Genomic DNA, 13,785 nt, shown 5'->3' with positions numbered 1-13,785 from the left:
CCTGGTCACACTGCAACCTTAATTTGCCCCTGACAAAGTTCAGTGGTTTATCTCTCTCCTGAGGGAAAATATTTTCATTGCCCAACTCTTTATTGATTTTTTTTTTTGCCATCCCACACCTAAAACGCAAAGGCAAATAGATTTACTGTGAAAATCCCACATTGACTACAGTCTTTGAAAATCCATTCAGTGAACTCATCAACTTGGCCACAATACACCATCCGCCCTCAACCATTACTTAGCTTGCCAATAAAAGAGGATATTTAACTCTAAAGGAGGTTGTAATGGGAAACTAAAGCATTTTCCATCACAAACCTCATAATTAGACACTTGTTTATGGGCCTGTTGAGAAACCACTTGCATTATCATCAACATTATACCACCGAATATGTTTTCTGTCAACAGGTCTAGCACCATAGCAACAGCAAACAGGTAGGAAAGAAACTTCTGTTCAAATTAGTCAGTCATGGCAATTGAGTGCTCAAGAAGATACAGAAAGATGCATTGGTTTTAAAATACAAACTGGGAGTTATTTCAACTGTAGAGAAACTGAAAAAGAATAAAATGCACATTTTGGGGGAAGGAATATTCCTTTTTTTTTCCTGTGAAGTGATTATTATATGCCAAGCACTGTACTAAGTGCTGAGGTAGAAACAAGCTAATCAGGTTGGATTCAGTCACTGGCTCACATAAGGCTCACAGTCTTAATCCCTATTTTACAGATGAGGTAACTGAGGCACAGTGAAGTTTTGCCCAAGGTCATATGGTAGAGTCAGGATTAGAATCCGGGTCCTTCTGACTCCCAGGCCAGTGTTTTATCCACTAGGCCACAGTGCTTCTCGTTTAGAACTGCTTCTCTTAGCTATTTACTAGGATGCAGTTTTAACGTTTGATTATTCTTGGTACTGAGAGAGGGATCAGGTTAACATAATTTCAGCCTTTTCTTCACTCTTCTCCCCCAATAAACTCACCTAATTTTCACAAAATAGTAAAGTGCACCATTTTTAATTTTATTCTTTTCCTTGCCCTCATTTTGTCATCTTCAGCACTTATGTCTCTACATTTATTCAATTATGCATTAAATTACTTATGTTGATTTCTCTGTAAATATTTTTGTCTTTCTCCTCTACTTGAGCGTAAACTCCTTGTTGGCAGGGAATATTTCACTTATTTGTTTTCCACTACATCCCAAAAGCTTAAAACAGTGCATTGCACCCAGTGGAAGTTGAATAAATTATAGTTGGGGAGACAGATAGTATAATAAATTTCTGACAAGGGAAGCAATACAATACAAGGAAATGTACGTAAGTGCTTTCAGGAAGGGACGAGTATCAAAGTCTTCGATTGAACAAAAGGGAGGGAGAATGGGGTGAGAAACTGAGAGATTTGTCAGGGAAGGTTTGTAGAGGAGATATAATTTTAGCAGAGCTTTGAATAATAATAATAATGATAAAAACAATAATAAAAATGGTATTTGTTACATGCTTACAATGTGCCAGGCACCGTACTAATCACTGGAATAGTTTTGGTATTTGTTAAGTGCTTACTGTGTGCCAGGAACTCTACTAAGGTGGGTACAAGCAAACTAAGTTGGAAACAGTCCCTGTCCCATGTGCGGTTCACAGTCTCAATCCCCATTTTACAGATGAGGTAACTGAGGCCCAGAGAAGTGAAGTGACTCGCCCAAGGTCATGCAGCAGACAAGGTCACGAGAAGCAGCGTGGCTCAGTGGAAAGAGCACGGGTTTGGGAGTCAGAGGTCCTGGGTTCTAATCCCGGCTCCGGCACTTGTCGGCTGTGTGACTTTGGGCAAGTCACTTGACTTCTCTGTGCCTCATCTGTCAAATGGGGATTAAGAATGTGAGCCCTACGTGGGACAACCTGATCACCTTGTATTTCCCCCAGCTCTTAGAACAGTGCTTGGCACATAGTTAGCGCTTAACAAATTCCATCGTTATTATTAAGTGGCCGAGCCGGGATTAGAACCTACGACCTTCTGACTCCCAAGCCTATGCTCTATCCACTACGCCATGCTGCTCCTCATAAATGTTATAAATGCTTCTCCATAAAGAAGAGAGAAGAAGTAGGAGAGAAGAGGGCTTAGTTTGGGAAGATATCTTGGAAATGTAACTTTAATAGGGCTTTGAAGAAGGGGAGAGTGGTGGTTTGTCAGATATGAAGGGGGAGAGAGTTCCAGACAAGAGGGAAGACGGGTACAAGGGGTTGGCAGTGAGACAGATGAGATCAAGGTACAGTGAGCCAGTTGACATTAGAGGAGTGAAGTGTGCGGCCAACTGTGATGGGTAACCACTCAGAGATCAGATCTGCAGTTTCTGTTTCTAGGCGTTTTGAAGCAGAGTTCTGGCCCAATTTCAGATTTAGGTCAGCTAGATTTTGAGCAGTAGAGTGGGTGAAAAGGTAGTTCTCTGTGGCAAAAAAAAAAACCTCTCTTAAAAATCCTCTAACCTTTCGATTCCCACAAAGTGCCACACACTTTTTTCCACCTCTTCCAGGTCATCTTTGTCCAAGGATGACGGAGTGTAGTTTTTTTCAGTTCTCAGGCAAGAATACTCCGTAGACTGTACAAACCATCTGGAACCCAGAAGAGATCATAGGATCTAAATTTTGGATATCTACACAGATGCCATTGTGCTTAGAGAGACTTGCCCAGATTTGTTTGTCTATTCAGGCTAGCTCAGCTTCAGACGACCGACCGAACGGGCTGATAAAACAGTCCAGATAATCAGCTCTCTACTAATTTTAGAAACAGTCAACCAATTGACTGCATTTATTGAGTGCTTTCCGAGTGCATTCATTCATTCATTCATTCATTCAATTCAATTCAATGTATTTATTGAGTGCTTACTGTGTGCAGAGCACTGTACTAAGCACTTGGGAAATGCAATTCAGCAACAAAGAGACACAGTTCCTGCACACAACCGGCTTACAGTCTAGAAGATGGGTCCACAGAACACTGTACTAAGCACTGGGGGGAGTACAGTATAACAGACACATTCCCTGCCCACAGTGAGTTTACTGTCTAGAGGGGAACGGCTGGATTGGAGAACCCAGGCTGCACTATTTTGCCTCTCTGTAAACACTGCCTTCCCACCTGGCAAACTCTCCAGAACTAGGAGAAGCAGTGTGGTTCAGTGGAAAGAGCCCGGGCTTGGGAGTCAAAGATCACGGGTTCGAATCCCAGCTCTGCCATTTGTCACCTGTGTGACTGTGGGCGAGTCACTTAACTTCTCTGTGCCTCGGTTACCTCATCTGTAAAATGGGGATTAACTGTGAGCCTCACGTGGGACAACCTGATGACCCTGTATCTACCCCAGCGCTTAGAACAGTGCTCTGCGCATAGTAAGCGCTTAACAGATACCAACATTATTAGGCAAAGAATCTCCCCACCCCCGCCCAAGAAACCTGCTCTGATCCAGTTAAACAGAGATTGATTTTAAGTGAAAAAGGGAAAAGATACTAATCTCTTTCCTCTCCTCTATTTGCATAATGGTTTCATTTCTTCTATTTCAAAATGTAGAGCCAGCAAGTAGTGTTTCAAAACGTAAGGCTGGGGAGAAAGAGAGAAAGAATGAAAGAAAAGCAAAAAGAAAGCTCTACTACCATCATTCAAACCCTCAGAGTGGCACCTGGAGAGTTTCCAATCCTTTATCAGTCATGACTACGGGAGGGAGAGTCAAGCCGAGGCCTGTCCATCCCATTCCTAGCTTGGGCGGTGGCTAGCGAGTGGAAGACAATATCTTCCAAGTCAAAACTCACCCGTGCTGGGCAGCAGCACCACGGGAGAGAGTCAAGGGAGGAGACCGTAGTTTACTGTGCAGAAGGAGGCAACGGTAAACCGCTTCTGGATTTTTACGAAGAAAACTGTATGGATACTTTACCAGAACAATGGCAGATGGAGAGCAGGGCGTTCTGGAAGAGACGCGTCCATGGTGTCGCCATGGGTCGGAAATGACTAGAAGGCAGAGGACAAGACCATCATTCAAACATATGTTTCAACAATGACAAATAGAAATGAAGGGAAATATCTGGATAAACTTTTCACACCTACCCCTAAAGGAGACAAGCTCATAATCTTGGGCAATATTAATGCAAAAGTACTCCCCTTCTTAAAAACCTCCAGTGGTTGCCTATCAACCTCTGCATGAAACAAAAACTTCTCTCTCTAGGTTTCGAGGCTCTCCATCACCTTGCCCCCTCCTACCTCTCCTCCCATCTCTCTTATTACTCCTCACCCCGCACGGTCCGCTCCTCTGCCGCCCACCTCCTCACTGTCTCCCGTTCTCGCCTATCCCGCCGTCGACCCCTGGGCCACGTCCTCTGTGGTCCTGGAACGCCCTCCCTCCTCACCTCTGCCAAACTAATTCTCTTCCCCTCTTCAAATCCCTATTTAAAGCTCACCTCCTCCAAGAGGCTTTCCCAGACTGAGCTTCCCCTTTTCCCTCTGCTCCCTCTGCTCTCCCCCTACCCGCCCCTTCACCTCCCCTCAGCTAAGCCCCTTCCCCCCCACCACTTTCCCTCTGCTCCTCCCCCTCTCCCTTCCCTTCCCCTCAGCACTGTGCTCGTCCACGCATTTGCCAATATTTTCATTATCCTATTTATTTTGTTAATGAGATGTACATCCCCTTGATTCTATTTATTGCTATTGTTTTCGTCTGTCTGTCTCCCCCGATTAGACTGTAAGCCCATCAATGGGCAGGGATTGTCTCTATCTGTTGCCGAATTGTACCTTCTAAGCACTTAATACAGTGTTCTGCACATAGTAAGCGCTCAGTAAATACTACTGAATGAATGAATGAATGAAAGTAATGCCTAGATATGGAAAAAAGGTCACTGGACCCCACAGGATTAGAGAGCTAAACAGCGGTGGTCTACTTCGGTCAAACTTTGGAGGTAACCACCAAAACCATTTTCCACAGAACAATGGAGTTTGGCAAAGAGACATCTTCAGGTCAAAGTGCATACGCAGGTCATATAATCTTCATGAAAAAAAAAAGTCAACAACAGTACTCTATTCTGTACTCCCTGACCTTATAAAAGCATCTGTGCCACTGAAAGGCCGGGGCTCTGGAAATTACTAAATCCATCAGTGATTCAGTCAACCAATCATATTTATTGGGCATTGTCTGTGTGCAGACCACTGTACTAAGCGCCTGGGTGAATATGATACAGCAGAGTTGGTAGACTCTTGGTAGAGAAGCAGCGTGGCTCAGTGGAAAGAGCACGGGCTTGGGAGTCAGAGGTCATGAGTTCGAATCCCGGCTGGGCCACTTGTCAGCTGTGTGACTGTGGGCAAGTCACTTCACTTCTCTGTGACTCAGTTACCTCATCTGTCAAATGGGGATTAACTGTGAGCCTCACGTGGGACAACCTGAATACCCTGTATCTACCCCAGCGCTTAGAACAGTGCTCGGCACATAGTAAGCACTTAACAAATACCAACTCTTAGAAATATTCTCTGCCCGCATTGAGACTATGTCCAGTGGGAGAGAGAGATATTAAAATAAAGAAATCAATGACGGTTATGTAGGTAAGTGCTGTGGGGCTGAGGGAGAGTGACATACTTCTCCCACTCCCTTTTGCATCTCCCTGACTTGCTTTCTATGTCCTTCCCCCACTTCCAGCCCCACAGCCTTTATGTACATATCTGTAATTTATTTATTTAGGTTAATATCTATCTCCCCCTCTCTAGACTGTAAGCTCGTTGTAGGAGGGGAATGTGTCTTTTTTGCTGTATTGTGCTCGCCCAAGGGGTTAGTACAGTGCTCTGCACACAGTCAGTGCTCAGTAAATATGATCGAATGAATGAATGCAGCAGGGAGTGGGAGAAGAGGAAATGAAGGCTTAGTCGGGGAATCAATTTGGCTGCCTTGAGATTTTTAGTCTAGTCTACGAAGCCACGGTGAAGTGAAGGAATCCCTTTCTGACCTTTTCCTCGTTGCTGCTGTACTGACACAGGCCCCTTTGGTAGGTCAACCAGGAATCAGTAAGAGAACTGCAAGTGGGAGTAAGAAAATACCTCAGCTCCACGAAGGAAACTCTTCCAGCTTTGAGCATTCTCGAAAGTTTTTGAGCAGTGGTTCAAACTGCTCTTTGCCAACGGCTGTGCTCAAGAAGACAGGAAGATGATTCTGAATCCCTGGGCCCCTTCAGCGGAGTGTTGAGGTCTGACAAGAAGTCTGAAGGAAACAGAGGTGATTTACAGAAGCTTTTTATTGGTAACAGAGAACTTACGGCACTCACTAGATTCTGCTAACCCAGGCCACGACACGTCTAACGAGGAAAAGACAGAAGGAGAGAGAGAACTGAATGAAAGAAACAGCTTGGTTTACAGAAGACTGTTAGTCATAGTAATGAAGGGTCCACACACAAACCAGTAGAGGAAAAACAATCTGAAGACACGGCGTAGTACAGTGTCATATTCATTCAATAGTATTTATTGAGCGTTTACTATGTGCAGAGCACTGTACTCAGCGCTTGGAATGGACAAATCGGTAACAGATAGAGACAGTCCCTGCCCTTTGATGGGCTCACGGTCTAATCGGGGGAGACGGACAGGCAAGAACAGTGGCAATAAATAGAGTCAAGGGGAAGAATATCTCATTAAAACAATAGCAAATAAATAGAATCAGGGTGATGTACATCTCATTAACAAAATAAATAGGGTAATGAAGATATATACAGTTGAGCGGACGAGTACAGTGCCGAGGGGACGGGCTGATGCGCTGATTGATGACAGTGGACTTTTTGGGGAATCCTTTGGATTTGGAGAGACCCGACCGGGAAGTGACATGGCCTAGTGGAAAAAACACCAGACTTCAAAACCCTACTGAGGGTTCACCTCTTCCAAGAGGCCTTCCCAGACTGAGCCCTCCCTTTTCCCTCTGCTCCTCCCCACCCTCTGCTCTTCCCCCTTCCCCTCCCCTCAGCACTGTGCTCATTTGTATATATTATTTATTTACCCAATTTATTTTGTGAATGAGGTGTACATCCCCTTGATTCTATTTATCTTGATGATGTTGTTTTTGTTTTGTTCTGTTTTGCTTTCCTGTCGGTCTCCCCCGTTTAGACTGTGAGCCTGTCATTGGGCAGGGATGGTCTCTATCTGTTGCCGAATTGTCAATTCCAAGCACTTAGTACAGTGCTTTGCACAGAGTAAGCGCTCAGTAAATAGACTGTAAGCCCGTCAAACGGCAGGGACTGTCTCTATCTGTTGCCGACTTGTTCATCCCAAGCGCTTAGTACAGTGCTCTGCACATAGTAAGCGCTCAATAAATACTATTGAATGAACTAATGATGAATGAATGAATGAATGAATGAATGAATGAATGAGTCAGAGAACCCGGGTTCTAATCGCTTCTAGACTGTAAACTCATTACGGGTAGAGAACCAGCCTACCAACTCCGTTATACCGTACCCTCCCAAATGAATAATACAGTGTACTGAACATGGTAAGCGCTCATGTAATGGGCATGGCTATGATCTCATCGTCAGCAACAGCATTGTCTGTGAAAATGGACAGTGGTACACGCACACACATACACACACACTTAGTTACACACTTATGCTCATGCATGGGATTAGAGAGGTAGCTGGAGAGGAGGTTCTCCATAGACTATGGGACTTGGGCTGTCAGCCCTGTTTGAGAAGCAGCGTGGCCTAGTGGAAAGAGCCTGGAAGTCAGAGGATGTGGGTTCTAATCCTGACACCACCACGTGTCTGCTGTGTGACCTCGGGCAAGTCATTTCACTTTTCTAGGCCTCAGTTACCTCATCTGCGAAATGTGAATTAAGAGTGTGAGCCCCACGGGGGACAGGGACTGTGTCCAACCTGATTAGCTTGTATCTACCTCAGCACTTAGAACAATGCCTGGCACGTAATAAGAAGTACCATTGTTATTATGCAACGCCTTTGGTTCTACATATCCGGAAGGCGTCTAGTCGCGGCTGGTAAGATTGAAACCACAGGGAGGGAGGCAGAAGAAGTTCTGTTGAAGTTCTACCGGCCCCAAGGCAAGCCAGGAAACCCAGTCCTGACTCCCCATTTTGGGTTGGGAGCTGAGGGCCCTGGACTGGCTTCTGAGGGAAGAGAAAGAGCCTGGTCTTCCTAAAAAAAATCCCTACTGTGGGTCTGGGGTCTCTTGATTCATCTGGGTCCCACTGCAGTGAATTGCCAGGGCAAGGCCTTGGGCTAATGCTATCCAAACTCATCTGTGGGTTGTATTTGCTTCATGGTTGAAGGAGAGAAATTTCTCAGTTATTTGATTTAATTCAATTCTACAGCTCCTCGGGCCCACCCTCCTCAACCCCCCCCCCCAAAAAAATGGCAGACTCTCATGTAACCAGCCTGCCTGGAAGCTGATTTTTATTTTCAGTGAGGTCTAATAGCTCACTGAAATACGATCAGCCGATGTAAGAGCATAATTTGGTTATAGCGCAGGGCTTCCATTGCTGCCGGGGTGACATTAGTCTGTGGACCAGCAATTCAAAGTCTCTCTCTCTCTTCCTTTCTGATGTAGTTCTTTTGCACTGCTCTCCCTCTTAATTAAGGAGCAAGAAACAAGTCGCTGAACATATTAAGAAACTCCAATTCGAGAACATAAACTTAAAAATCCACAAAGGCAGGAAGCAGAAAGCTATTTGGCTCCCGATTTTTCAGAGGCTAACTCATCGACTGTTAAATTCTGGCAGACACGCCGAGAAGATTCAGATTACTGAGTGCGAGGCCGCCTAATTATTGCCTCATTCACTTCTCACTTCAGAAGAAAAACTATTAAGTTAATGAAATGTTATTAAAATGTCGGAAACACAACTGCAATATCCATTTCCTCGGTTTCTCACCGCTAACCGAAACTGCAGTTCAAGTCACCGTGGATAATGATCGAAAAGAATCATAGTGGAGGGCAGAGTTACATTTTTGTTGAGGTTTTTTGAGGAGATTTCAAAATAGTTTTTTTTTTCCTCAGCAGAAGTAACTGCATTCAAGGAAAACGCCATTTAGAGAGGAACACCACACTAGGTGAATTTATTTTCCTCTCATGTGCAATAAAGCCAGCTAGCCTGATATTTTTATGAATACAAAGTAGGTCAGCAAATAGATCCATTCAGTAAGGCAAGGTAGATGATGGCTCTTTGTTTGCCTGGATGTTCCTATTATTATGATAATTATTATGATAATCGAAGCAGCGTGGCTCAGTGGAAAGAGCACGGGCTTGGGATTCAGAGGTCTTGGGTTCTAATTTCAACTCTGCCACTTGCCAGCTGTGTGACTTTGGACAAGTCACTTCTCTTATCTGTGCCTCAGTTACCTCATCTGTAAAATGGGGATTAAGACTGTGAGCCCCATACGGGACAACCTGATTACCTTGTATTCTCCCCAGTGCTTAGAACAGTGCTTGGCATATAGTAAGGGCTTAACAAATTCCATTATTATCATTATGATTATTATTAATTGGGTCTCTACATTTCATTTTGCATTTCCACAGATTTGACCACCCTCAAATACCTAGCAGTCCTAAATTGGGTCAGGTGGTACAATTTTTAGGACGTATTTTCCGATTATTTGTTAAGTGCTCACTATGCGGCAGGCACCGTACTAAGCACCGGGGTAGATACAAACTAGTCAGTTTGGACACAGTCCCTGTCCCACATAGAGCTCTCACTCTTATTCCCCATTTTACAGATGAGGGAATTGAGGCCCAGAGAAAGGAAGTGACTTGCCCAAAGTCACACATCAGACCAGTGGTGGAGCCAGGATTAGCACCCAGGTCCTTCTGACTTCCAGGGCTGTGCTCTATCCACTAGGCCATGCTGCTTTCCTAATCTGATTCCGTTAACTGATCTTCATTTAATTGCATTTAATGAGTGCTAATGAGTACTTGGAAGAGTACAAAATAACACTAAGCAGGCACATTCTGAATGGATTATGGAGACACCCATTAGGGTCCCTCTTTTGATAATAATCATAATAATAATAATGGTATTTGTTCAGCACTTACTATGTACAAGGCACTGTACTAAGCACTGATAATAATGGTACTTCTTAAGCACTTACTATGTATGAAACATTATTCTAAGTACTGGGGTAGATATAAATTAGGTTGGACACAGTCCCTGTCCCACATCGGGCTCACACTCTTAATCTGTAATCTGTCCCCATTTTACAGATGAAGTAACTGAGGCCCAGAGAGGTGAAATGCCTTGTCCAAGGTCACACAGCAGACATGTGGCAGAGCTGGGATTAGAACCCATGACCTTCTGACTCCCAGGCCCATGTTCTATCCACTAAGCCATGCTGCTTCTCTATAGGAAGGGATCTGATGACCATGTGTGGACAATGACACAGCGGCAGGGAGAAGGAGAATTGTAGAAACTATCTAGTTAGGGGTCCATCTTCTCCTCTTCTTTGATGGAAACAGAAGCCACCACCACGAAGCAGTCCTCACCCTCTTGACCTGACCGAGTCTCTGGTCTATCTGGAGACTGATGCTGGTGGTGGTGTTTGGGGCAGGGGTGGATGGCGAAGCCTCCTTTTATCCATCTTCCCTCTGCCTCTCTCCTCCTCTCTCCATCTCTTTCCTTGCTTTTTATTTCTCTTTCTTTCTCCCTCACACACATCCTCTCTCCCTAGCCCCACTCTTACTGCTCCCACACAGGGCTCACAGTCTACGGGAAAAGAGAAGCGGTATTTCATCCCCATTTTACCAATGAGGAAACTGAGGCACAGAGAAGTTAGGTTTTGATAATAATTGCAATAATAATAATAATTGTGCTATTTATTACATGCTTGCTATGTTCCAGGCACTGTACTAAATGCTGGAGCGGAGATGAGCAAATCAGGTGGACACAGTCCCTGTTCCACATGGGTCTCAAGTCTCGATCCCCATTTTATAGATAACTGAGGCACAGAGAAGTGAAGTGACTTGCCCAAAGTCACACCACGGACACGTGGCAGAGTCAGGATTAAAACCCAGGTCCTTCTGATATCCAGGCCTGTGCTCTATCCACTAGGCCACAGGTGCTTCTCTAAGTGACTTGGCCAAGATCACACAGCGGGCAAGTGGTGAAGCTGGGATTAGAACCCAGTTCTCCTGAATTCCATCCTCAGGCTCTTTCTGCTAAGACAAGTCTTCTCAAGTTGTTTATTTACTGAGAAAATCTGCATACGTAGTTTTTTAGCAAAAAATAATACTGCATATAAAAGACCATGGCATAGCACAACTCTGTGAATTCTGACGCTAATTCTGTCAGAAATTCTCTAGTTAAACACAGGCTGCTCACATTAGTGCATATTTGCCTAGCCAAATCTCACCACCAGTAACATTCTTTTCAAGCATAAAGTTATTTACGTGCTTGTGTAGGTGAGTTTTCAAATCTAGTCTTTTTTCCTCATACCCAAGGGTTTTGCTATTTTTTTTTTAATGCCAGGGTAAATGAAAGATAATCAGGTCGGATATGGTCCCCATCCCACATGGAGCTCACAGTCTTAATCTCCATTTTACAGATGTGATAACTGAGGCAACCCCGCTTAGCTATCATGTATCATTTTTCCTTTCTTAGCACTCATGTCCACTGTATATTTTCATAATAATTGTGGTATTTGTTAAACATTGCTATATGCTAGGAGGTGAAGCCAGTATTAGAAACCAGATCCTCTGGTCCCAGATTCATGTGTTTTCTCCTAGCCATGTTGCTTCTTCATCCATTCTTCATGTATTAATTTTCTTGTACATTCGATATTTTTTTCACCTTTCACCCTTATATATTTTCCTATTTCCTGCTGTGCTTTCACTATTTAAAAATCTTTAGCTCTGCCTTTTCCCCAACAAATTCCAGGCTCCTTTAAGGCAGGGATTGTATTTCTTGAGACTGCTAGTACTCTTCCAGGTGCTTAAAACATTGCTTAGCACACAGTAGGTGCTCCATAAATAGCATCGATGATGGATAAATTGATTAGGACCTGTGGGAAGAGTGCCCTATCTGTGAATTCACCCTCTCCCTCCGCCTGAGCAACCCACAGCAGGGACACAGAACTGCTACAGGGCAAGGTTGCGGAACGGGAACTGTCCCAGTCGGATAGACTCCAGGGAACCAGGGGAGGGCTAACCGGTTCGAGGGGGCTTCGTATATATGAGGAATTGCTGCTATCACTAGTTGTAGGCGTTTAGACCGAGGCCTGCAGAGCCTGCCCTGCTGATCAGGACTCAGACCCCCTCCTTCGTTTGCTTGCTGAGCTACACCTATGTGAGTATAACTAATAAAGAGGCAGAACTCATCACTCCGGCTCGGTGACTGGTCTTCGGCTCATTGTCGCCCAATCTAAAGAAGACGGAGCCGCCCTCAGGTTGGCGACCTCAGCTGACCTGGGGGGCAACTCCCCACGGGACGCCCCTCAGTAAGTGGAACCCTAAGAGTTTGCGTCAGCAAAGACCTATAAAGAGCAAGGCATTTTCTTGTTACGCAGACTTCAACGCTCTCACTGAATTCTCTTACCTGTAAATATTCGTTTGATCCCAAAGAGGAACACTGAATCAAGACCCAAATCCTCTTTGGAAGACGGACACCAGAGGGTGGCCCCTATGCTTTGTTTTGTCCGGAGTGTAGAGATATCACCAATATCCCATCCCTTAGCAATACTTACCCTTCTCATTGTAAGAAACAAGAAATGCTACGACAAACACAGAAGAGTCACAGGGGAAGGCTAATTATCCACCACCCTCGGACACGACGATGATGATGGTATTTGTTAAGCGCTTACTATGTGCCCAGCACTGTTCTAAGAGCTGGGGTAGATACGAAGTAATTACTTTGTCCCATGTGGGGCTCACAGTCTTAATCTCCATTTTACAGATGAGGTAACTGAGGCACAGAAAAGTCAAGTGACTTGCCCAAAGTCACGCAGCTGATCAGTGGCAGAGCTGGAATTAGGACCCATGATCCCAAGAGAAGTGAAGTGACTTGCCCACAGTCACACAGCTGACAAGTGGCGGAGCTGGGATTCGAACCCATGACCTCTGACTCCCAAGCCCGTGCTCTGTCTTCTAAGCCATGCTGCTTCTCTGGTTTCCTAGTACTCTGGAATATCTGAGACCCTTAGGACTCAAAAGGGTTCCCTAACCCCCCAAATTCAGTGATCCTGGGCAATCTTCCAGATGCCATTCCACCTCGACACCACCTACTTCCTGTCTGATCGGGGGGCCAGAGAAGGGTAGACAAGATTGGAAAACGTATGCACTTGGCTCCCGTTTGTTGAAATAAAAGGTGGTTGAAGTAATAATGACCACACCTAGAAAACTGGGGTCGAGTACCTTTTTTCTAGTACACTTAGCTGGGGGCTTAGCTCATGGTTCAACACCATACTGTGCAGCGTGGCTCAGTGGAAAGAGCACGGACTTGGGAGTCAGAGGTCATGGGTTCGAATCCCAGCTCCGCCACTTGTCAGCTGTGTGACTGTGGGCAAGTCACTTCACTTCTCTGTGCCTCAGTTCCCTTATCTGGAAAATGGGGATTAAGACTGTGAGCCCCACGTGGGACAACCTGATTACCCTGGATCTACCCCCGTGCTTAGAACAGTGTTCGGCACATAGTAAGCGCTTAACAAATACCAACAAATACTGTGGTCCTAAGTGTGGACAAGAGCATATCAGTAGGTCAATCATATTTACTGAGCGCTTACTATGTGCAGAGTACTGTACTAAGCCCTGGGGAGAGTACGCTATAACAATAAATAGATATATTTCCTGCCCACAGGGAGCTTACAGTCTAGAGCA

The sequence above is a fragment of the Ornithorhynchus anatinus genome, chromosome X1 (assembly GCF_004115215.2).
Source record: "Ornithorhynchus anatinus isolate Pmale09 chromosome X1, mOrnAna1.pri.v4, whole genome shotgun sequence".
Lineage (NCBI taxonomy): Eukaryota > Metazoa > Chordata > Mammalia > Monotremata > Ornithorhynchidae > Ornithorhynchus > Ornithorhynchus anatinus.
This window is presented reverse-complemented; position numbering follows the sequence as displayed.